Source organism: Bubalus kerabau, chromosome 13 (genome assembly GCF_029407905.1).
Source record: "Bubalus kerabau isolate K-KA32 ecotype Philippines breed swamp buffalo chromosome 13, PCC_UOA_SB_1v2, whole genome shotgun sequence".
NCBI classification, from domain to species: domain Eukaryota; kingdom Metazoa; phylum Chordata; class Mammalia; order Artiodactyla; family Bovidae; genus Bubalus; species Bubalus kerabau.
In genome coordinates this window covers 12,071,601-12,097,384 of record NC_073636.1, presented here as the reverse complement: position 1 = coordinate 12,097,384, position 25,784 = coordinate 12,071,601, and the positions used below count along the sequence as shown (strand labels likewise).

The 25,784-nt window shown below is 44.9% G+C and overlaps 1 protein-coding gene and 1 non-coding gene across 2 annotated transcripts in view; both read right to left on the bottom strand.

The window, feature by feature from the left end:
- Nucleotides 1-25,784, bottom strand: part of PFKFB3 (6-phosphofructo-2-kinase/fructose-2,6-biphosphatase 3) — a 201,302-nt gene that overhangs the window by 106,547 nt on the left and 68,971 nt on the right. The window lies entirely within an intron of this gene.
- TRNAC-GCA (transfer RNA cysteine (anticodon GCA)) lies at nucleotides 7,765-7,836 on the bottom strand. The gene has a single exon. It is a non-coding gene; the product is annotated as a tRNA-Cys (tRNA).

The window sequence follows — 25,784 nt, the reverse complement described above, 5'->3', positions numbered from 1 at the left end:
CATCTATTTCTGCTTTACTGACTATGCCAAAGCCTTTAACTGTGTGGATCACAATAAACTGTGGGAAATTCTGAAAGAGATGGGAATACCAGACCACCTGATCTGCTTCTTGAGAAATTTGTATGCAGGTCAGGAAGCAACAGTTAGAACTGGACATGGAACAACAGACTGGTTCCAAATAGGAAAAGGAGTACATCAAGGCTGTATATTGTCACCCTGCTTATTTAACTTATATGCAGAGTACATCATGAGAAACGCTGGACTGGAAGAGACACAAACTGGAATCAAGATTGCCAGGAGAAATATCAATAATCTCAGATATGCAGATGACACCACCCTTATGGCAGAAAGTGAAGAGGAACTCAAAAGCCTCTTGATGAAAGTGAAAGTGGAGAGTGAAAAAGTTGGCTTAAAGCTCAACATTCAGAAAATGAAGATCATGGCATCCGGTCCCATCACTTCATGGGAAATAGATGGGGAAACAGTATCAAACTTTATTTTTCTGGGCTCCAAAATCACTACAGATGGTGACTGCAGCCATGAAATTAAAAGACGCTTACTCCTTGGAAGGAAAGTTATGACCAACCTAGATAGCATATTCAAAAGCAGAGACATTACTTTGCCAATGAAGGTTCGTCTAGTCAAGGCTATGGTTTTTCCTGTGGTCACGTATGGATGTGAGAGTTGGACTGTGAAGGCTGAGCGCTGAAGAATTGATGCTTTTGAAGAGTGGTGTTGGAGAAGACTCTTGAGAGTCCCTTGGACTGCAAGGAGATCCAACCAGTCCATTCTGAAGGAGATCAGCCCTGGGATTTCTTTGGAAGGGATGATGCTAAAGCTGAAACTCCAGTACTTTGGCCACCTCATGCGAAGAGTTGACTCATTGGAAAAGACCCTGATGCTGGGAGGGATTGGGGGCAGGAGGAGAAGGGGACGACAGAGGATGAGATGGCTGGATGGCATCACTGACTCGATGGACGTGAGTCTGAGTGAACTCCGGGAGTTGGTGATGGACAGGGAGGCCTGGCGTGTTGCGATTCATGGGGTTGCAGAGTCGGACACAACTGATCGACTGATCTGATCTGATCTGAAGCATAAAACAAACTTCAGTCTTCCTTAATAGAATGCAGGTTAAATAATTTATAACTGTACAGGCCAATACTAGTCTTGTTATGAAATATACTGTAAGGAGTATGTGACACCACAAAAATGCTGATGACACACTATTACATGGGGAAAATCAGGTCACAAAGCAGGATCCTTGTTTCGTTTGTGGAGAACAGACATACATGCACAGAAACACAGAAAGGAAAGAGACCAATAAAGCTATAAGACTGAAGTGCTAATGGCAGTTCTTGTGGATCATGAGGTTTCGGGCATTTTTTTTATCTTAGTTCCGGCTCTTTGGATTGCTCATTTTTCTACAGTGAACATATGCTTCTTTCTCTGTATTTTCTGCCTAAACTAGAATGGGCTTGGAGCACAGCAGGTATTCAGCTAATATGAGGTTATCAGCTAATATGACGGGGTTGATGGAGGGGAGTCATTCTGCCCTTTCCCTTTTAGATCAGTCCTATTGTTCTACTCACAAATTATTCAAACTCATCCTCAGCTAAGTTCTCAAAAATAGAGTCAACGTGCCTCATCAGAGGTTTTAGCCACCATATAACTCCTAGAAGTCTGGATCCGTCTCTACTCTTACCCATATCTGACCTCCCCTCACCCACCTACATATCACCTTGGGGAAGATGTGTGTGGCACAGAGGGGATACCTGGAGACTGGGGGGAGGGTGTTGAGCTCACAGGACAGAAAAAAGGTGCATAAAGAAAACAGTCCCACAGAGGAGGAGAAATATTGTATGACATCCCTTATACGTGGAATCTAAAAAAAAAATGATACAAATGAACTTACAAAATAGAAACAGACTCACAGACTTGGAGAACGAATTTATGGTTATCAGGAGGGAAGGGTGGAGGGAAGGGATGGTTAGGGAGTTTGGAATGGACATGTACACACTGCTGTATTTAAAATGGAGAGCTAACAAGGACCTACTGTATAGCACATGGGCTCTACTCAATGTTATGTGGCAGCCTGGATGGAAGGGGAGCTTAGGGGAGACTGGATATGGCTAAGATCCCTTGCTATGCACCCTAAACTATCACAACATTGTTTGTTAATCTGCTAAACCCTAATGCAAAATAAAAAGTTCAAAACAAAACAAAAAAAATACAATTTCCAAACTTCCCGGATGGTCCAGTGGTTAAGAACCAGCCTGCCAATGCAGGAGACTCAGGTTTGACGCCTGATCCCAGAAGATCCCCAGTTGCTAGGGGGCAGCTAAGCCCAGCTAAGCCCACGCACCAGGGCTACTGCAGCTGTGCTCTAGGGCCCAGGAGCTGCAGTAAGGGAAGCCATTGCAACGAGAAGCCGGAGCGCCGCGACAAAGACCCAGCATGACCCAAAATTAAATAAATAAGTAAATAAAAAGATTACAGTCTATGAGCCAGGCCAATTTAATAGCCACCAAGAGCCACGTCGTTTCCTTCTTTTCTTTCCCTTCCTTCTCTCCCTCATTCCACAAGTGACTACTTGGCATCCGTAATATGCCAGCTTGGAGCTGGGGAATTTGAGAGGAATGAGCCACAGCCCCTGCTCTTAATTAGCTCACCATCTAGTAGCAGAGAAATTTACAAAACAACCATTAAAATTCAGTACTTTCCCTGCAAGAATAGACGAGTGTACAAAGCAGAGTGAAGGCAAAAAAAAAAAAAAAGAGGCAACAGTTGGTAATTTGGGTGGCATTGAATTAGAAAAGTTTCACAGACACGTTGATCTGTGAACTGGGTTCATGTCTGTGATCCATACAGAGAAGAAGAGGCATGAGAGCGCCTGGGGCGGTGAGGATCATAAACAGTGTTCCTCACACATGGACAGTTGCACCAGAACATTTTAACCCGCATATACCCTATAAATTTCTTTTTTGTGGCAATCATGAAATTAAATAAACAATCATAGAGGCCAGAGTTGAAATGCAGAACATGATGTTTTCCTTGTATTAAACTGTGTGTATACAAGGATACCGTTGTAAAAAGCAACCAGTAAAGTTTCATAAAATCAAAACATTCACCAAAGGTAGAATTTAGGCAACTACTACTTCCTGTCAAAACAATCTCCTGATTCATTCTTTGGTATTAAAGCGATTGACAATGAAAAAGTTTTCATTTTAGAGATATGATTGAATTCAGTACCATATTTCATGCACAAGTTCACGTTGGCTCTTGCGAAACAAAAATATACTTCCCAGTTCACACAGTTTCATGGTTTTAAGTTTTATTGAAACACTAATGAACACCTGAAGGTAGAACATAGAATGAGGAAAGTGAAATAACTTTCACTTTAAACTTTCACAATAAACTGAAATAACTCAGTCTGTTTCTTTTCCTTTCCAGCTCCTGGCTATCATGGTCAATCTGAATAAAGACAGAAATATATCTTGTTCCAGGGGCTGGAGTGAGCCCCTGTCCAAAGGGGACAGAATGACTCCAACTCACTCTTACTACCAACTCACTCTTGACACAAAGGCATATAGCTAAATCTATACATGGCTGAGGCTGACAGTATAACTGGAGATCTCTGAATTAACTTCCCTGTGTAAAAAGAGTATTTATGAACAAACAAAAATCTGCTCATTTGAAACTTCCATGACTAAAACCCAAACATAACTACAGCAACAATCTACACTGCGAAAGACTTGTTTTCAGGAGGTTTATTTTATCACTGACATTGCTTGGAACTGTTAGCACATGGTGATAATAGACACAGTTTCAGTCTACTCTAGTATTATGTGTAAAATTCTTTACAGAGAACATACCTACTGTTGCTTGTGCCCAGGAAGGTGGGTCCCACCGCCCCATCCTCAGCATAAGCATCCCATTTCAGCTAAAAGTCTGGATTAGAGAGGAACAGAGAGGAGCCTTTCTGTCCGTCTCTGTCCATCCATTCATCCATCACATCTATCATCTATCCATCCATCCATCATGTCTGTCTGTCTATCTATCTATCCATCACTTCTATCTATCTAACCATTCCCTTCTCCAAGGGATCTTCCCGACCCAGGGATCGAACCCAGGTCTCCCACGTTGTGGATGGATTCTTTACCATCTGAGCCATCATGGAAATCTAAGAATACTGGAGTGGGTAGTCATTCCCTTCTCCAGGGGATCTTCCCAACCCAGGGATTGAACCTGGGTCTCCTGAATTACAGGTAGATTCTTTACCATCTGAGCTACCAGGGAAGCCCTATCTATCTATCCATCCATCCATCCATCTATCCATCCATCATGTGAGGAATGACAACAGGCAGATAGAGCCCAGGCAGAAACCAGTTCTGACAGAATCCATGTGTTTCATTCCACCAAGAGATCAATCACCTCAACAGATGGAGAAGAGGGATCCTCCCCTCTCACTCTGTTCTCTGTGGAAAGTTTAGCCAAGATTCCCAGCCCTGCAGATGGCCCCAAGCCTTCCTGTGCAGTGGCAGGATCTGCAGGGTATGACAAGGCACCACAGATACAACAGGTCAGAGTGAAGGAAATGCCAGCTCGCTGTGCCCGGGTACCCACGATCATTCCCCTTGGTGCTTTCCTGCAATCGGCTGTTCTGGGTGCTTTGTCATTCCTTCCACGGGTTGGGAACTCAGCCTGCCACCCGCTCGTTACAGACAAACTGTCATCCACGCCTCTGCACGCAGGGACAGACGATCCTGAGAACCACGGTAGGAACCACTTTACAGAGAAGACCTCATGCTTTACAAGGGCAGATCCAGACAGAGGTACTGTCTCCTAGACCAAGAACTACCAACCTCAACACTGCCGGGGACCCCCGAGGATGCTAATTCCCCACGGGATACAGTGCATTTGCACCTGACAAATCACCTCCATGACTATATAGCATCTCTCCCTAAGGTGGGGCTTCTCTAGGGAACTGGCAGGAGGCAGAGAGGAATCAAAGGGAAAAGCAAAGGGTCCCAGGACAGGGACATGCCTACAGCAAGAGCTAGATAGATGCACAGCTACTTCCTACAGCAGGCAGAGCAGGGAGGCAAGTGAACTGGGTGGGTGAAAACCAGAAAGCCAAGTGGGAAGCTGCTATATAGCACAGGGAGCTCAACCCAGTGCTCCGCGATGACCTCGAGGGGTGAGGTGGGGCGGAGGCGAGGGGGGTTCCAGAGGGCGGGCACATGTGTATACTGACGGTGGATTCGTGTTGCTGTAGAGCAGAAACCAGCACAACGTTATAAGGCAATTATCCTCCAATTAAAAGTAAAAGAACAAAAATAGAAAGTCAGCACACATCCCCTATAGCCGGGGTTGTCTCCATTTCTCTTTTTTAACCAAAGTGAAAGTGAAGTCGCTCAGACATGTCTGACTCTTTGCGACCCCATGGACTGTAGCTCACCAGGCTCCTCGGTCCATGGGATTCTACAGGCAAGAATACTGGAGTGGGTTGCCATTTCCTTCTCCAGGGGATCTTCTCAACCCAGGGATCGAACCCAGGTCTCCCACATTGCAGACAGACACTTTAACCTCTGAGCCACCAGGGAAGCTTTTTAACCAAAGGAGGATTCATAAAGGTCTTGTAAGTCTACAGAGGCTGTGTCCTCACCGGCACATGTTTATGCCCACTCCGCTAGTTACTAGCTCTGTAGTCCTGGGCAAGGAGCTTGACGTTTTTGAGTCTTAATTTCAGTATCTCTTTTCAAGAAGATGAAGTTAAATAACGTAGGTGAGAAAATGGGCCTAATGCCTGGCACTCTGAAGCTGTTCAGAATATATTAGTTTGCTTCCGCTTGAGTCATACACAATAATTTATTTCATACATCCAGAGATCAGGAGGATTGGTCAATGTTTTTTTTAAACCTTTTTAAGTAAGGCTTTAAACATTCATAAATACAAAAAAAGTATAGGGATTTCCCTGGTGGTCCAGTGGTTAAGTCTGCTTTGCAATACAGGGGGAGGGTTTGATCCCTGGGCAGGGAATTAAGATCCCACATACTGCAGTGTAACTAAGCCCCCAAGCCACAGCTACTGAGCCCATGCATCGCATGGTCAATGAAGACCCATGCATCTGTATGCTCAGTTTTGTCCGACTCTTTGTGACCCCTTGTGCTGCAGCCTGCCAGACTCCTCTGTCCATGGGATTTCCCAAGCAAGAAAACTGGAGTGGGTTGCCATTTCCTACTCCAGGAGATCTTCCCAACCCAGGGATCAAATCTCTGTCTCTCGTGTCCATCTCCTGCATTGACAGGCAGATTCTTTACCACTGCCTCAGAGTCAAAATAAATAAATAAACTTAAAAAAATAAAACAAGAGTATAATGAATCCTCACATTCTAGTTTCTAAGCACTAATTTTGCTTCATCTGCACCCCTCCCTCTTCCATTTTCCAGATTATTTTTGAAGCAAATGAACTCAGATATCGTACCATTTAATCCATAAATATTTCAGTAGATTTCTTAAAAAAAAACTCTTTATAAAACAATTATAATATACTTATTATACCTTAAACATTACGAGGAATTCCTTTGTGTCATCAAAAATCCAATTGGCATTCAAATTTCCGATTGTCTCATAAATGCATTTTTTTTATGATGTTTGAGCCAGTGTCCACATGAGTCTCTCACATTGTGGTTGAGAATCTGCCTCTTTAGTCTCTCTTTAGATTCCACACTCCCATCCTCACCCACGTCTTTTATTTTCATTTGCAGTATTTTGTTAGAGAAATGTGGTTTGTCCTGTAGAATTTCCCTTTGTTTGTAGCTTGCTGATGTATCCTCATATGTCCTCTGCAAGTCTTGTAAATCTTGTGGCTTGATTTTTGGCAAGACCACTTCCTAGGGGTGGTTGACCAGCATTTTTGAAATGATGTTTTTTAAGTGATTTTCTTGGCGATTCCAGAAACAAGAAAGATTTGTGTTGATCAGGACGGTTAAGACAGCGTCCTAGCCCAGTGTATAGTGGTGACTAATAAAGCCCGCTCTTGTGGCTAAGTGCTAACATATTAACATACAACACAGTAAAGAGAAAGTTTAGAACTAAGTCTAATGGCAGGCAGCATTTTAAAAGGTGATCACATCTGTAACACCTGTTTATATTACCTAAATAAATTAAAGAAGTATAAATGACATCTCCTGATGGTTTCCTGATGACAATGAGGTATATTCACAAAACTGTTTTCTGACAGTTTTAAGGGGATGTGTGCCAGGCTGTTGAGAAGACTCTACGTGAAGTCAACGGCATCTACTTCAAACAGTAATTTTCGCTCCACAGTAGCTTCTCCACTGCGAAGCTGCTGCATGGAGTTTTTAAGCTGTCAAGCTGGGGTACCAAATTGTGGACCTTCAGATTCCCAATCTGGATTATTCAGCTTCTGGCATGACTAGGTGGTACAAGTATGGAATTATGGTGGAAAGAATGGATGGATGGATGAAAAGGAGGGAGGGAGATAAGGAGGGAATGGTTTGAATATTTGTCATCCCAAAATTTATATGCTGAAATCTAACCTCCAAGGTGTTAGGAGGTGGCACCTTTGGCAGGTGACAAGGCCATGAGGGTAGAGCCCCCAGGATGGGTTTTAAAGTGAAGTCGCTCAGTCATGTCTGACTCTTTGCAACCCCATGGACTGTAGCCTACCAGGCTCCTCAGTCCATGGAATTTTCCAGGCAAGAGTACTGGAGTGGGTTGCCATTTCCTTCTCCAGGGGATCTTCCCAACCCAGGGATCGAACCCGGGTCTCCTGCATTGCAGGCAGACGCTTTACCATCTGAGCCACCAGGGAAGACCCTAATGTCCTCATAAAAGCCCCCCAGAGAGCTCTCTCACCCCTTTCTCCAGGTGAGAACCCCTTCTCCAGGGAAGAAGACACCACCTATGAGTCAGAAACTAGGCCCCACCAGACATCAAATCGGCCAGCCCCTTGATTCCAGACTTGCCAATCTCCAGAACCATAAGAAATTAATTTCTGTTGTTTATAAGTACATCAGATCGGCCAGCCCCTTGATTCCAGACTTGTCAATCTCCAGAACCATAAGAAATAAATTTCTGTTGTTTATAAGTACCCAATTTATGGTATTTTTCTTACTGCAGCCCAAATAGTCTAAGATAGGAGGAGGGATGGAGGGATAGAAAGAAGGAGGGGAGAAAGTGAGGCAGGGAGGGAAGAGGGAAGGAAGGGAAGAAGGAAAGAGGGAAGGAAGGGAAGAAGGAAAGAGAAAAGGAAGGCATTTGCCACCACTCTATTCTCAGGGCACTGATACTGTCCTTTCTTTAGGGTCACCATTGGTAGTCATCTACATCCTGAGTATACTAGTCCGGGTTCTCCAGAGAGGAGAACAGGGTGCATATATAAAGAGAGATAATATTCTTTATAATAAAAATAAAAAGAATCAGCTCACATGATTACAGAGAAAGTCCAAAATCCACAAAGTAGGCAGGCAGGCTGCAGGGCCCCAGAGAACCAATGCTCCAGTTCACGTCTAAAGGCTGCCTGCTGTAGAACCAGGAAGAACTGGTGGGGCAGAGACCATCTGCTGGAGAATTCCTTCTTGCTCAGGGGAGGTCAGTCCTGCTCTATTCATGCCTTCAACTGATTGGGTGAGGCCCACCCCCATCATGGAGTGCAATCTGCTTTACTCAGAGTCCACCAATGTAAATGCTCATCTCATGCAAGAACACCCTCATGGACACACCCAGGAGAGCATTTGACAGCATCTCTGGGCACCCCATGGCCCAGTGGAGTTGATACATAAACACGAGCATCCCCCTGAGGAGCTGAGAATGTTTCCCTGACTACAGCGTAGTTATCCTACATCCTGCTGGACGAGCCTCATCTTTGGCCGGGCCTGAGACCTGCCCTGCTCTCCAGGCCTAGCACTGGGCCCTCCACCCCCGCAGCCCACCCTCCACAGAAGTCCTGAAAAATAACTATTACACTGAATAGAGGCTCTGTGGCACAAGTAAAGGCGTCACCTCCTCCCTTTACTCAAATCTCATTCTTCTTTCTGAGGATTTTTTGTGTCCTGTGGGAGGAGGTCACGGAGAGGATGTGACCACCAGTTGACCTGTATACTGGACCCAGGCCATCAACCCTCCCCTGTCCTCGGAATGTACATCATACTCCCCACGCCCACAGCAGGCACTCCTCCAAGGACACAGCCTTGGGAGACTAAGGGGCTACTGAGAGCATCTGGACAGGACGCGGGACCAAGCCCCGCTAAGACCCCCCAAGAAACTGTGAGATTCTGGTGGGGGTGGAGATCCACTCATGCAGTGACTGCCAACACAAGCTGTGTAAGTCCCTCTGCTTATCACACTGCCACCTGCCCGTCTTTCTTCAGCCTCTCCTTGCCCTCTCTGTACAGGGGTCAGCTTGCAAACCAAGAGTTTATTTCTTTGGGGGCATAATGTGTAGGGAAACTTGTTGCATTTTAGAAAAGCAAACAGGACTTCAACCACCTGCTGATCTGGTTGGGTGGGTGGCCATCTCACCATGGGCTCTGGCCTGGCCCATAAGCCCATAGAGAAGCTGCATAAACAGCTCATTTGAAGCTGTCTTGAGGACTAAGGGCTTCCCTTGTGGCTCAGTCAGTAAAGAACTCGCCTGCAAGGCAGGAGACCCCAGTTCGATCTCTGGGTCAGGAAGATCTCCTGGAGAAGGGAATGGCAACCCACTCCAGCATTCTTGTCTGGAGAATTCGCTGATGGGCTACGTAACCCATGGGGTCGCACGAGTTGGACAGGATTTAGCGATTAAATCACCACCAGAGGACCAAAGACCCTCTCAATGAAAATAAACCAAAATCTAGGTTAAACTTTCAACAAATGTTTTAAATGCACCTTTGACAGAAAAGACAATCTCAAAGGCAGCTCATATGCGGAATTTCTGCCTTGGTCGATGCTTAGGGGCCAGGGACCAGAGATAAAACCCTGTTCATACTAGAGGCAGGGCTCTACCACAAAAACTGGCACCCACTCCCAACTCTGCAAGAGCAGATCATCAGAAACAAGAGGAAGGAGGCACTCACCCAATGCACACAAAGAAAAGGCAGCAAAACCTGCTTATCTCGACTTTGGCACTGAGTGGAAAGGGTAAAAATAAACAAAACCTGCCCTTCAAAGTTTTATCAGAGACCAGAATCCAGGCAAATTTTGGGTCTGAATTCACACCCCCCCAGGGTGATCTGAAAGGTTCATTGGGATGTTTAAGTTTAAAGTGGACAAGCTTGCTGAGACCCCCAGGTAGTTGGCGGAAGAGATATTCTCTGGAAGCATGCACAACCATCCAGGCCTTGAAGAAATTCCGTAGATTAAGTAACCAGGAAAAGCATCACTCACAAAAAAGGACCTCTAAACACAGAAGGAAGCAAAGACAGGCGGCAGGTCAGACTGGCCAGTATGTCCCCGAGGCTGGAATGATCTGAAACTGATCTTTAAATGATGCTTGCTGTCCTTAAAAATATTAATGAGAGGCTTGAACGTAAGAGCCAGGAACCAGAGCCTCTAAGGGATGACCAAGCACATTTGAAAAGACACAAATTCTGTAAACACAAGAAGACATCATCACTTTAAAACTGTGTTGAGAGATTGAAGAACACAATGGAGACCACCAGTATCCGATTGTAGTCATGTGCTGGGGCCAGGGGATGTGTGTGCTGAAACAGAGGCCGGCAGGAATAAAGTGGGGGGCAGCACAGAGATGGGCTCGGCTGTGGTAACACGTTGACCCGAAAGGCATAAGGTCTCAAATGTAACACAGGTTTACTTCTTGTTCATAAAACTGCTCAAAGCAGGCACTCTGTTCACAGGGTCATTAGGGGCCCAGGACCCTTCCAGCTGGTGGTCCCGCCATCCCCTGGACCCTCATTTTCATTTGAATCCAGGTGAAAACAGATCCTGGGGATGCCCCTGTGTCTGCAAAACCTTAGAAAAGGTATGGTTTGCTTCTGCGCCCATTCCATTGGCCAGAACTCACTATAGCCCCGTTTCTCGTGTTCTGGACTTTTATCTTTTCATCAGCAGTAAGTGCCATTTCAGCATTATTAAAGTCATGAGCTATGGCACCCCACTCCAGTACTCTTGCCTGGAAAATCCCATGGATGGAGGAGCCTAGTAGGCTGCAGTCCATGGGGTCGCTAAGAGTCAGACACAACTGAGAGACTTCACTTTCACTTTTCACTTTCATGCATTGGAGAAGGAAATGGCAACCCACTCCAGTGTTCTTGCCCGGAGAATCCCAGGGATGGGGGAGCCTGGTGGGCTGCCGTCTATGGGGTCGCACAGAGTCGGACATGACTGAAGTGACTTAGCAGCATCAAAGTGATACTTAAATTAATAAAACTTTTAATATTAAACCACCAGTGTATGATGTAGTATTGTACCATTTACTCAGATTTTTATTAAGAGTTCTCACTTTTCTGTTTATAAAGGAAAACAGGCAATACTTATATTCTTCTTTTCTTTGCATGAGCTTTCTGCTTTGTAAATGAATCAATGCATTGCCCACATAATTTATGGCATATTTATTACACTTAGAAGGTTATAGTGGTCCATAAATCCTTAAAGACGTTAAGCTGAATTTTTTTATGTGGATCATTTTTTAAACCTTTATTAAATTTGTTACAATATTGCTTCCATTTTATGTTTTGGTTTTTGGCTGCAAGACACGTGGGATCTTGGCTTCCCGACCAGGCATCGATCCCACACCCACTGCAGTGGAAGTGCAGAGCCTTAACCACCAGACCAGCAGGACAATCCCTAAGTTGAAGTTTTTAGAGAGTTAATAAGTAAATAGCTGTTGAAAAACAATGTATCTGTGCTTTGTAAGACCGCTCGTATGCTTGTTTTTTCAACATGTGCTGGACCCTCTGTCAGGAGGACTGATTTCAGCCTCAGCTGCTCTAGTGCCTGGGCTGGGTCCAAATGCCGCATCACCTGAGCTTCCTTTTCATCTGTAAAAAAGGCACCCAAAAGATGCAATGTCACAAATCCCAACAGCCCACTGTTTTGTGGGAATTCATAGATACCTTCTCCAGTTTAGAAGCCATGAAAGACATTGTTTTAATCCCCCTTTGGCTTCCTGAGTAAGAGAGGTGTGGAGAAATCACAACTAAGTTCGGTTTGTATAAATAATAAACAGTCCTCTGTCCCTCTCCCACAAGGAAGCAGAGAAGCAGAGTGGCAATAAACTACCTCATGCGGGACTTGTGAGGTGGATCAGTCATTAAACACAGATCAGAGCAGATAGCGAAGCAAGTGATCGTCGGCCCAGCCCATGATCCCTGTGCTGGAATCACGTGGTCTCTCATTTCCTGGAATTGAATCACAACAGAAGCAATGTGCTGTTCGGCTTCCCTTATCAAGAGAGTCCGCATGGTAAGTCAGAAGTCCACTTCATCTGTGGCTTGTCCCCAACCCACGTGGCAAGTCCCACACAAGACCTTTGCACAGGGCTGCTCTTTCAGGCAGATCTGTGTCCCCATTGGGTCAGGAGGTCACTCACAGTTACACAAATCAGGGTTTTTCTGAAAAAATGCAAGGGAGCTTCCCTCCATCTGTTATCTCGTTAAGTCAACTATGTGAAAACCCAGATTAGCACAATTTTGTTTAAACAAGAAGTCTTCACTTTGAGAAATGACATGCTTCCCTAGTGCATTTAAAACAAGTCAGCTTCCCAAACTATTTTTTGACCAACACTCAATATTGTTAACTGCATATCTCAAATAATCAGAGAGTAGACATCGACCATTACAAGTAAAGATGAAAGAAAATATCTTTATCAAGTCCTCAAACATCCAGGCACCAGGCCACACGCCTCACATATGTGCTAGAAATAAATCTCAAGTCTGGCAATCTATGCATGCCTAAGTCATCACATCACCTTCCTTCTTCAAGTCAAAGTCAACGCCAAGTCCCTGGAATAGTGAAGCATCCGATGGTGGGTGCTCCTGACTGCCCCACACTTCTCCAAGGTTATAAAAAGGCACACAGAGCTAAACACTCATCTCCTGCCACACACACACAGCCCATGGAAGTCTGGCATCCAGTGGCTTCCAATGCCAGGCTTGGGTGCAGGGAGCAGCAGCAGGAAGCAGGAAGATGGTATCTCCAGTTGTCAAGGTCCAGCTTGCATGGCACACCACGCAGCCATGCCCTCTTGATGTCTCCCCACCTTCCCAGATGCTGCCAGAGGGAGAAGAGCAGAATTCCCCCAATTCACCAGACCCCCAGATTCCTGTCCCTCCTGAGCCACTACCTTGCTCTCAAAGGCAACAGCTTCTCTCTACTGTCTATAGCATAATTCCCTCAAGAAGCCAAGGCTTCCGGAACCCAAATCCAATAAGAAATCTAGAACTCAAATACGGAAAGAAAGGAAATCCAGTTGTACGGGGCTTCTGATTTCCACTCACAAGTCTGGCTTTGCTGAAGCGTGGGCTTCTGGGTGGCAGTCAGTAAGAAAGCAGTATAACAAGATGCTTTGGGAAAGGCCACTCCATTTGCTTCTAGTTTTAGAACTGTTCTGGCCTAGGAGAGTCCTGCTGGGTTGTGTCCTGAAAACATCACGTTTGACATTTCAAGTCAGCATGGGTTGATAAGCATTTGCTAGGAACGCAGAAAGAACATTGCCTGAAAACACTGGGATGGACTTCACTGGTATAATAAAATGGACCCTCCAGAATCCACTACTCGTTCAATGCTTACAAATATTTATTGAACATCTACTATGTATCAGGCACTATGTCCAATGATGACCTGGAGGAGGGCATGGGAACCCACTTGGGTCATACACGACCGAAGCAACTTAGTACTCATCCAATGATGATGTAATCCAGTCTCCCGTTTGCAGCGTTCAAAGCAGAGAGATTCACTGTGTGATCTGCACACAGAAATGGAGGCATTTCAGATGTGAAGGGGGTGAAAGTGACAGACCCTGCCCTGGGGTGGCGGCATCCGACCCTGTCGTACACAAACATGGCACGAAATACCTGGAGAGCCATTAGGGCAAACCAGGGGTGCTAAGGCCAGCCACAGTGGGGACTCTGAAAAGGCAGGACATATATAAAGCCATCTCAGTAATCTGCCTGGGTGAGGCCTGAGTTGGGGTTTACACCACTCTCGCTTCATAAAAAAATGTTTTAGTATCTATTACAAGCAGGCTCTGTGCTAGACTCTGGGAGTACAAGCTTAAAAAGAGTCAAAATTAATGCCTGGAAAAGAAAGTGAAAGTGAAGTCACTCAGTCGTGTCTGACTCTTTGCGACGCCTTAGACTGCAGCCTACCAGGCTCCTCTGTCCATGGGATTTTCCAGGCAATAGTACTGGAGTGGATTGCCATTTCCTTCTCCAGGGGATCTTCCCAACCCAGGGCTCGAACCCGGGTCTTCCACATTATAGACAGACGCTTTACCGTCTGAGCCACCAGGGAAGTCCAATGCCTGGAAATGCTCACTCGAAAGTAAAGGAAGAGGCCAAGAAAATGGAACTGCCAAACAGTGTTTTTAAGTGCTGCAGTCAAAGCGTCTTTATGGTTGGCAGGACTATAAATCAGGGCAGTCGCTGTGGAAAACAGTATACAAGTCCCTCAAAACTTAAGAACTACCATTTCATCCAGCCAGCCCGCTTCTGGGTATATATCTGAAAGAATGGAAGATAGGATTGCCAAGAGATATTTGCATGCCCACGTTCATTACAGCATTATTTACAGTAGCCAAGGTGTGGAAGCACGCTGCATGTCCATCAAAGAATAAATGTGGCTTGTGATTTATATACAGTGGACTATTATCCAGCCTCAAAAAAAAGAAGGAAAACCCTGTCATATGTTACGATATGGATGAACCTTGAGGACATCATGATAAGTGAAATAGCTTTCCAGGTGCCACTAGAGGTAAAGAACCCACCTGCCAGTGAAGCAAATGCAAGAAACATGGGTTCGATCTCTGGGTTGGGAAGATTCCCTGGAGGAGAGCATGGGAACCCGCTCCAGTATTCTTGCCTGGAAAATTCCATGCACAGAGGAGCCTGGTGGGCTATAGTTCATGGGGCCGCAAAGAGCTGGACATGACTGGGCACAGCACAACACATCAGCAAGTGAAATAAGTCAGTCACAAAAGACAAACTGCACACTTCCACCTATATGAGGTATCAGTATCGTAAGATCAAAGAGTTCAGGAGATCTCTATAGAGTGATGTATATATATAGTTAGTACTACTGCACTCTACATTTAAAACTGCTAAGAGGTTATAAACAGCAAGGTCCTACTACACAGCACAGGGAGTTAGTCAATATCTTGCAACAAACTATAATCAGAAAGATTGTGAAAAATAGTTTATTAATATATATAACTGAGTTACGCTCTACGTCAGAAACTAATGCATTATAAATCAACTATACTTCAATAAAGTTTTCTAAAAATTAAATTGTTAAGATGTTAAATTTATATGCTTTTTTTAACCACAATAAAAAAGACATAATTTTAGGGTTTACCCTTGCCTGGGAATCTGGGAGATTTTCAGAAAAGAGATGCTGTGTCAGCCAAGCTGCAGGCTTCCCAAGTGGCGAAATAGTAAAGAATCTGCCTGCCAATGCAGGAGACACAGGCTCGATCCCTGGGTCAGGAACATCCCCTGGAGGTAGGAAATGGCAGCCCATTCCAGTATTCTTGCCTGGGAAATCCCATGGACAGAGGAGCCTGGTAGGCCACAGTCCACAGGGTTGCAGGAATCAGACATAACTGAGCGACTGAGCACACACACACACTCAGCTGAGCTGTGCAGAGAGGGCAGAAGTTAACCAGGGAAACAAGGTCAGGGGAAGGGCTGCTAAGCTGAGGAACCCCAGAGCTCATAACACTAAGCAAGTTCTCAGGGAGCCAAGGCTGAGCAAATTCTGCCTAAGGGTCAGAAGCAGTGACATCAAAGAGAAGAGGACTTGGGACCAGTAAATCGTTACCCTTTACCTGCCCCAGCAGACGGAAGGACAATATCCTGGGATGATCAATGCTGGCAGAGGCTCGAGTTCCCTCTCAGCAGCCCTGGACTTGCTGTGGGTGGCTCAGCAACGACATCCCCAGGAGGAATGGCAGCCCCTGAGGCGAGCGCAGGCCTCCCAGCGAAGGTCTTTCTGTCCTGACCGCACAAGTGCGGCCACCTGTGATCAGCTGGCTCACACCTGCCTATCAATCCTAGTCGGAGAGATGGAGTGGGGAGCAAGGTACAGAAGCACAGAACAACCCTGTCTGCCTGTGGAGAGAAAAAACCAGAGCAAGAACTGGTTCACGACAGCAGCAACACAGCCTTCCTTTGTCTCGACCCAGGGATTGAGCCTGTGTCTCCTGAATTGGAAAAGTTACAGGCAGAATGCATCCGCACAGGTCATCAAGCTGGGTTTCCCCGAGGGGTGTGAGCCCTGAGCACTCAGCTGACCCCAGCGCTGTCCAGACCACCATCTCAGTTCTACAAATCAGAGCACGAGGAAGAATAGAATTTGAAAGTCCTGACTGCCAAGCAATAAAGAGGCAGCAGATGCAATTTGGTTCTTTTACTTAAGCAGAGAAAGAAATGAAATTAGTATGAATCAGCAAGGGTTTCAGGCTCCACGGCAAATACAGAGATGAACACACACATACATGTCAAGGAACCTAGGGTTAGGCAGAGGAAATGAGACATTATACAGATTATGGAAACAATGGTTGGTGCAGCACAGTAAGCTCTTCAAAATGAGCAACATCACTCAGGCACCAACCGCTGGGTTCTTTTTTGGCATCGACAGATTTGGGAAGCTTCAGGGAGCCTGTGTTTTGGGGTGCCTAGAAGTCTCCCCCTGGAAGATCACCCCCGTCATTTAGGACCATCACATCTGGAATGTGCTGAGCTTGATAAAGGCAGTGAGGATGAAGGATGTGCTGATGGATGAACAGATGGACCGTGGCCTCTTCTGTCCTCCACTTCCTTCCTCAAGCCCACTCCACGGGCATCACCCCAGGACACTCCAACTGTCACCCTGCAAGGAAAAACCTCCAGCTCATGGGGCCAAAACACAGATCTGAGTCTGGCTTGGCTTCTGCCTGCATGTCCCCAAGCAGGTCACACATTGTGCTCATGGTTCCTTTTAGCTTTGCTCAAGATGTTAGACTGATTAACGAGGTCAGACTGGTTAAGAAGCCTCCTCCTCCTCCTCCTGGTAAGTTCCTTAACTAAATAGAACTCAGTGGCTCATGGTACCAGCCCAGTGATTGAGAGTCACTTCGGTTTGAAACACAATTTATACGCCTGTACATTCACATTCTGGACAGAGGAACAGACTGATGCTCTGAGCAGAGGGAAGACGGGCTACTCTTTAGGGACATCTGTGACTCAGGTGTTAAACAAAACTGGAGTGCCTGGAGAAGAGCTATAAACTCCCCCAGAGGAGAAAGATGACCCCTCAATGATGTGATGGGCGGAAAAGGCGGTGGGCACAGCTCTGTTTCTGCCACTCCCGCAGCCTCTCACGCACCATGGTGGAGGGACTCTCCAGCCACAGAACAAGCCCCTGGCTCCTGTGCAAAGGCCCTGAGACACATCCCCGCATGTGTGCAGAACAGGTCTGCCTGTACCTGCCCTCTGGCTGCCCCTCCTGGTGGCATCCTGCCACAGCTCCTGCAGCAGAAAACAGCCCGCTTTCCTTCCAGGGGTGCTGCACCCACAGAGTGCTGCAAAGAGGGGCCCTGGCTCACCCTGTCCTGACTCGGGGCCTCCCGCTCCCCTTGTCCCCGAAGCAGCCCAGCTCTCTTCCTCAGCTCACACGAATGCATCCTTTACACCTTTTCCTGTTTTGTTTGTTTAATTATTACAATGTTGTGTTGGTTTCTGCCTTGCAGCAATGTGAACCAGCCATAATTACACATTGAGCCCCCGTGCCTCCCCCATCCCGCCCCTCTAGGTCACCACAGAGTGCCAGGCTGGGCTCCCTGTACTATACAGCAACTTCTCACCAGCCATCTGTTGTACACAGGATAGTGTGTATATGTTGATGCTACTTTCTCCATTTGTCCCACTCTCTCCCTCCACCATATATTCTCCACCTCTGTGTCTCCATTCCTTCCCTGCAAATAGACTCATCAATTCCATCTTTCTAGATTCTATATATATATATATATATGCATTAACGTAATCGACATACAATATTTGATTTTCTCTTTCTGATTTACTTCACTCTGTATAACTGGTTCATCCACCTCACTAGAACTGACTCAACTTATCAAAAAAAATCTACAAACAATAAATTTTAGAGAGGCTATAAAGAAAAGAGAACGCTCCCACCCTGTTGGTGGGAATATTAACTGATACAGCCATGATGGAGAACAGGATTGAGATTTCTTGTAAAACAAGGAATAAATCTACCATGTGACCCAGCAATCCCACTACGAGGCATACACCCTGAGAAAGCCACAGTTCCAAAAGATACATGTGCCCCAATGTTCATTGCAGCACTATTTACAATAGCCAGAACATGGAAGCAACCTAGATGTCCATTGACTGATGAATGGATAAAGAAGGTGTGGTGTGTATATAGAATGGAGTATTATTCACCCATAAAAAAGAGCAAACTTGAGCCTTTCCATCTTGTATCTGCTCTCTCTCTGGTGCTCAGACCTCATGCCTGTGTCCCTCCTTGGAAACAAGGAGCATATGTCAGTGCCTCCCAGGAAGCTGTACAAATGATTTCTCCCATGAGAGGCTTTTCCACCAACCCCCCAAGTATAGCAACCAGTGCAAATGCACAGCAGGTCTGGGAACATGGGGTCACCGTCCCCACATTCAGTAAACTCAGAACCTCAGTTCATGCTCTGCTGGAACACAGAGAGAAGTTAGCGGGCATCAAAACACCACCCACTTCCCGACGATGCCCCAGAAGCCTGGCTGACGATAAGAGATCCAGACTCCATCTCAAGACTGGGCTGCTCTCTTCCCTATATCTTTGTGCTCTACAGGTGACGTCCAGTCCTTAATCGTTCCTTTGCCTCAGGTCTGGGAGTTCCTTTTACAACTGGAGTAGCTTCTGAGGCATCCCCAATAATACCCGCAGAGATCAGTCTAACACTTCAGTTCAGTCACTCAGTTGTGTCCGACTCTTTGCAACCCCATGGACTGCAGCATGCCAGGCCTCCCTGTCCATCACCAACTACCAGAGTTTACACAAACTCATGTCCATTGAGTTGGTGATGCCATCCAACCACCTCATCCTCTGTCGTCCCCTTCTTCTCCTGCCTTCAATCCTTCCCAGCATCAGGGTCTTTTCTAATGAGTCAGTTCTTCACTGCAGGGGGCCAAAGTACTGGAGCTTCAGGTTCAGCATCAGTCCTTCCAATGAATAGTCAGGACTGATTTCCTTTAGGATGGACTGGTTGGATCTCCTTGGAGTCCAAGGGACTCTCAAGAGTCTTCTCTAACATCACAGTTCAAAATCATCAATTCTTTGGTGCTCAGCTTTCTTTATAGAACAACTCTCACATCCATACATGACTACTGGAAAAACCATAGATTTGACTAGATGGACCTTTGTTGGCAAAGTAATGTCTCTGCTTTTTAATATGCTGTCTAGGTTGGTCATAACTTTTCTTCCAAGGAGTAAGCGTCTTCTAATTTCATGGCTGCAGTCACCATCTGCAGTGATTTTGGAGCCCCAAAAAATAAAGTCTGTCACTGTTTCCATTGCTTCCCCATCTATTTGCCATGAAGTGATGGGACTGGATGCCATGATCTTAGTTTTTTCAATGTTGAGTTTTAAGCCAACTTTTTCACTCTCCTCTTTCACTTTCATCAAGAGGCTCTTTAGTTCTTCTTCACTTTCTGCCATAAGGGTGGTGTCATCTGCATATCTGAGGTTATTTATATTTTTCCCATCCATCCTGATTCCAGCTTGTGCTTCATCCAGCCCAGCATTTCTCATGATGTACTCTGCATATAAGTTAAATAAGCAGGGTGACAATATACAGCCTTGACATACTCCTTTCCTGATTTGGAACCAGAATGCTGTTCCATGTCCAGTTCTAACTGTTGTTTCCTGACCTCTCGATCAGTCTACAGAGAGTACCAATTTCAGTCCATAAAGACATACTAAAAAAAGCCACCTTCCTACCTCCAGTCTGGTGTGTGAAGGGCTTGGGAGTTGTCGTCACCACCCTCCCAATAAGAAAGAAAAGCTGAACAAACTGAAGATTGATGATTCTGGTTAGATCCCTCAGAGAACTGAGGTTGCAGAGCAAACTGCTGCCCCCCAATTGGAGGGACAGACAGCTCTCCAGGAGGGAAGCCCGCACCTGTAGGAACACATGAAGCTGTGATGGGCTAGTTGCTGGAGGCTCAGTGGGGACAAGTTGAGAACTAAAAACATTAAGGGGATCCAGGTTTTGAAGGGTCCTGGTACCTCAGTTGGTAAAGAATCTGCCCGCAACACAGGAGATCCAGGTTCAATCCTTGGTTGGGGAAGATCCCCTGGAGAAGGAAATGGCAACCCATTCCAGTGTTCTTGCCTGGAAAATCCCATGGACCCAGAAGCCTGGCAGACTACAGTCCATGGGGTCGCAAAGAGTCAGACACGACTTAGCAACTAATCCACACTTTTGTGAGTGTTCCCCCAGGAATTCTACAAGCTCTCATTATAAAGATCAGATAGAAATCCCCTCTTGTTTTTCACAGAAGGAAGGAAAAAACATTGTGTTCTCATTAATAAGACCTGCCCTCTAAAGGAGCTATTAACCAGAAGTTAAGCAGCTGAGGCTTTACCAAAACCTGACTGACCTGGGACAAGAGAACCATCCAGTCAGGCTCACAAAAAGACCGAATTGTAAGCCTAGAAAACACTCCTCCTCCCCCACCCCGCCCACCTCATCGACAGGGCTCCTGCATAATTCCAGGGGATTACAGTTGAAAGAACTGCAAGCCTCAGACCCTATTTAAGGAGTCTCTCAGAAAAGCCAGGACAACAGGGGAGATGAGAATAAGAGCATTAAAGGCAAGTTTAGCTTCTGACACCACAGCGAACAGTAAACACAACATAACACCTACCCTGATAAACATAAACCTCACACCAAAGGCCTGTCTACCTCAGGCCCTTCTGATACAGTAGATCTGACTTTCAGCAAAAAAATTACAAGGCATAAAACATCTGTAATATCATGTATGAAAAAAATAAATAAATAAAAGTTATTGAAGAGAAAAAAAAAAATCCAGAGTTTAAAATAACAGTGACTAATTAGGGTTCTAATGGAAAAGGTGGACACTATGAAAGAACAGATAGGTAATATAAGCAGAGAGATGGAAACTGCAAACGAGAATCATAAAGAAATGCTTGAAATAAAAAGCAATGTAACAGAAATGAAGACTGCCTTTGATGGGCTTATCAGTAGACCAAACATGACTGAGGAAAGAATCGGTGATCCTGAAGAGGTGTCAATGGCAACTTCCAAAACTGAAAAGCAAAGAGAAAAAAATATTGCAAAGCATGGAGCAGTATGTCCAAGAACTGTGGGGCAATTACAAACAGTGCAACAGACACAGTGGGAATACCGGAAGGGAAAGAAGAAAAAGAAACAGAAAAAAAATATTTGAAGTAATAATGTCTGAAAGCTTCCCCAAACTAATGAGATATGCCAAACCAGATCCAGCAAACTCAGAGAACACCAAGTAGAGTAAATTAAAAAAAAAAATCTCCTCCTAGTCATATCATCTGAGAAGGCAATGGCACCCCACTCCAGTACTCTTGCCTGGAAACTCCCATGGACGGAGGAGCCTGGTAGGCTGCAGTCCATGATGTCGCTAAGAGTTGGACATGACTGGGGGACTTCACTTTCACTTTTCACTGTCATGCATTGGAGAAGGAAATGGCGACCCACTCCAGTGTTCTTGCCTGGAGAATCCCAGGGACGGGGAGCCTGGGGGGCTGCTGTCACCTGGGTCGCACAGAGTTGGACACGACTGAAGCGACTTAGCAGCAGTAGCAGCAGTCATATCATACGTAAGCTGCAGAAAATCAAAAATAAAGGGAAAATCTTGAAAGAAGCCAGATGAAAGAAAAAATATCTTACCCTAAGAGGAACTAGGATAAGAATTATGTTGGTCTCTGCAGAAACCATGCAAGCAAGAAGACACTGGGAAGTGTCAGGAATAAACTAATCAACCTAACACTCTGGCTCCAGTGAAATTACCCTCCAAAATCTTTCATTAGAATGTCTTTCAATAAAGACATTCACAGAAAAAAAAGAATGAAGACATTTATTGCCAGTAGAACTGCCTTGCAAAAATATGAAAATAAATTCTTCAGAGAGAAGAATAGTGCTATAAGTTAGAAACTCAGATCAACATAAAGAAAGGAATTGCATTAGAGGAGAAATAAGTGAAGGTAAAAATGAAGTATTTTATTTTCTTATTCTTCATTGATCCAATAGATAACAGCTTGTTCAAAATCATAATTGCAACAACGTACTTGATGGTTATAGATTATGGATAAGTGAGTGAATCAAAACAAGGTTATAAAAGACAGGAGGGAAGAATTGGGATTACTCTGTTATATTTGCACTATCTATGAAGCAGTCTAGTGTTATTGAAAGTGGACCTGAATTAGTTGTAAACATATATTGCATTATCTAGGGCAACCACTCAAAAAAGTTTAAAAAAACACCACAGATATTGAGTTGGTCAAAAAGTTCATTTAGGTTTTTCCATAAGATCTTACAGAAAAACCCAAACAAGCTTTTTGGTCAACCCAATATAATTGATATGCTACGAGAAAAGATAAAATGAAACCATACATAATGCTTTGTTAAAACCAAACAAGGCAGAAAAAGGGGAAAGGGGGAGAAAAGAAATGAAGACCCAAGGGCAATGAATAGAGGACAATTACAAACATGGTAGATATTAAACTAAAATGATAAACACTTTAAATTGAATGGTGTAAGTACATCAATTAGAAGACAGAGACTGTCAGAGTGGATTAAAAACAAGACCTAATTAAATGGGGCACGAGGAGAAGGGGATGACAGAGGATGAGATGGCTGGATGGCATCACTGACTCAATGGACATGAGTCTGAGTGAACTCCGGGAGTTGGTGATGGACAGGGAAGCCTGGCATGCTGCGATTCATGGGGTTGCAAAGAATCAGACATGACTGAGTGACTGAACTGATCTGAACAAGAAACACACTTTAAATTTATAAATTTATTTTTTGGCTACACTGCGTGGTTTGTGGGGTCTTAGTACCCTGACCAGGGATCAAACCCAGGCCCCTGCAGTGATAACACCAAGTCCTAACCACTGAACCACCAGAGAACGTCCAAGAAACCCACTTTAAACAAAAAGATATAGATAGGCTAAAAATAAATAGATATAGAAAACTTTGAAACCCTATGCATTTCTGGTAAGAATATAAAATGATGCAGCTGCTGTAGAAAATAGCTTGGCAGTCCCTCAAATGCTTAAAATTACGACGTGATTCAGCAATTGTACTTTGAGGTTTATACTCACAAGAATTCAAAGCAGAGACTCACATAGATACTGTACACTGATGTTTCAGCAGCAGTATGCACAACAGCTCAAAGGGAGAGACAACCCAGACTCCGTTGGCAGATAAATAAACTAAATGTATTTGTACGCATGATAACACATTTTTCAACCTTTAAAATGAAATTAAATTCTGATACACGTTACAACATGAACGAACCTTGGAAACATTATGCTAAGTGAAAAAAAGTAAAGGGCTGTCACCATACAGGACAAAAAAAAAAAGACTTCTGTGTGGCAGAGAGAAGAAAGGTATGCAGAGAAGGCTCACTGGAACCATGTCTTGCGAAATGAGTGCAGTTTCTCCAAAGAAGGGCATTTTAGGTGGAGGAGGCAGCTGAGCAAAGAGGTGCAGCAGGGAAGTCACCAGTCAGGTGTGACTCATGTGTAATGTAGACAAAGGGGAAAGTTCAGGAAGACCTTGTCCCCCTCGTATTTGCCTATTCTGACCACCTGCAAAGCCAAGATTCCTGCAAGAACCTGCCCTACACACACCACGTCCCACCAGGGTACAGCCCAAGGTCTAAGGAATCTTTACAAACCCAACACTGCCTGGCACAATGCCTGCCTCCCAGACAAACCTTGATAAGTCAATACCAACTGACTCTGGCTTCATTTACGTGATGGTAAACATGACTGGTGTTCATCAAACAACTGGAAATGGTACCCCCACTCCTGCCCCCATAGCAGGTTAATGGTCAGTCTCACAGCGCTGCCTCATGCTGTCTGGCAGGAGGCTCCATATGACTCAGGGCTCTGCTGACATTCCAGGTGGTCACAGGAGGGACACTCCCTCTAGACGTGACCCCCGGCACACGGGCTGTGAGCACCAGCAGGTGAGGGGTGGGAGGGCCTTGCCCCTCTGGGTGTGCACTTAGCAACCTGATTTCTGAAGAAGAGAAGGGAAAAATGACCCAAGACACTTGCTGCTTCTCCAAATGAATTTATATCAAAATGAAAGGGAAAAATAAAATTTGGCCCACTTTTATATGTACAGATGCCTTTTTGCAAGCTTGATGAGAACTTTGGATGACCACACAGAAAGAACATTTATAACCTTCCAAATTTCTATGCATATGTGCATTAGATCTTTGACCATTAATGTTCATAAGATAATATAATACTAAGCAAGAATCGTCATTTTAAGAAGAAAGCACTTAAGATATTTAAAATGAGACATATATATGAATACAAGACTTAAATAGGTTTAAATATAGAATAGATAATGGTAGATTTGGAAGCTAAAAGCATTTCAGAGTAAAAGCAATAATAAATTATTAGCTTTATGATGATGATCTGGTGGAGAGCCATGATCACCTTACAAATAGTAGTGATCACACCTGACATTTATTAAGCAATTACTGTATAACAGAGGCTTTGCGAAGAGTTCCATGTATTTCCTCATTCTGTGTTCTCCAGAACGTGGAGAAGGCAATGGCAGCCCACTCCAGTACTCTTGCCTGGACAATCCCATGGATGGAGGAGCCTGGTGGGCTACAGTCCATGGGGTCACTACAAGTCAGACATGACTGAGTGACTTCACTTTCACTTTTCACTTTCATGCATTGGAGAAGGAAATGGCAACCACTCCATTGTTCTTGCCTGGAGAGTCCCGGGGATGGCAGAGCCTGGTGGGCTGCTGTCTATGGGGTCACACAGAGTCAGACACAACTGAAGTGACTTAGCAGCAGCAGCAGAGCGCTCCAATAGCTGTGGTACTATTATCCCATTTTACAGATGAAGAACAGAGGCCTGCATTAGCTCAACCAGGGTCAAGGTGACAAAATCCAACCCTGTGTTCTAGTCTTGAGCCTAAATCTTCTATCTTAATCCCCCACCTACCCTGAGACTGTCTCCTTGAGATGGCACCTATTCATCAATCCACTCACCGAAGAAGCATTTACTAAGCATCTGCATGCATATACATGCCAAGTACCAGGAGATAAAAATGAGTATGAAACAACCTGTCCTCAGCAAATCTTTGGCATCCTTTTTTAGCTTTAAAACTGCTATGAAGATAGCAGCTGGATTCATAATAGCCCCAAACGAGAAGCAACCCAAATGTCCCTCAGCACATAAGCAAACCATAGCACCCACACATGGTAGAATTCTATTCAACAAAAAGGAATGCACTATTAATACATGTAATATGTTACTAGTGTTACTACTAGTTACATGTACTCATTACGACTA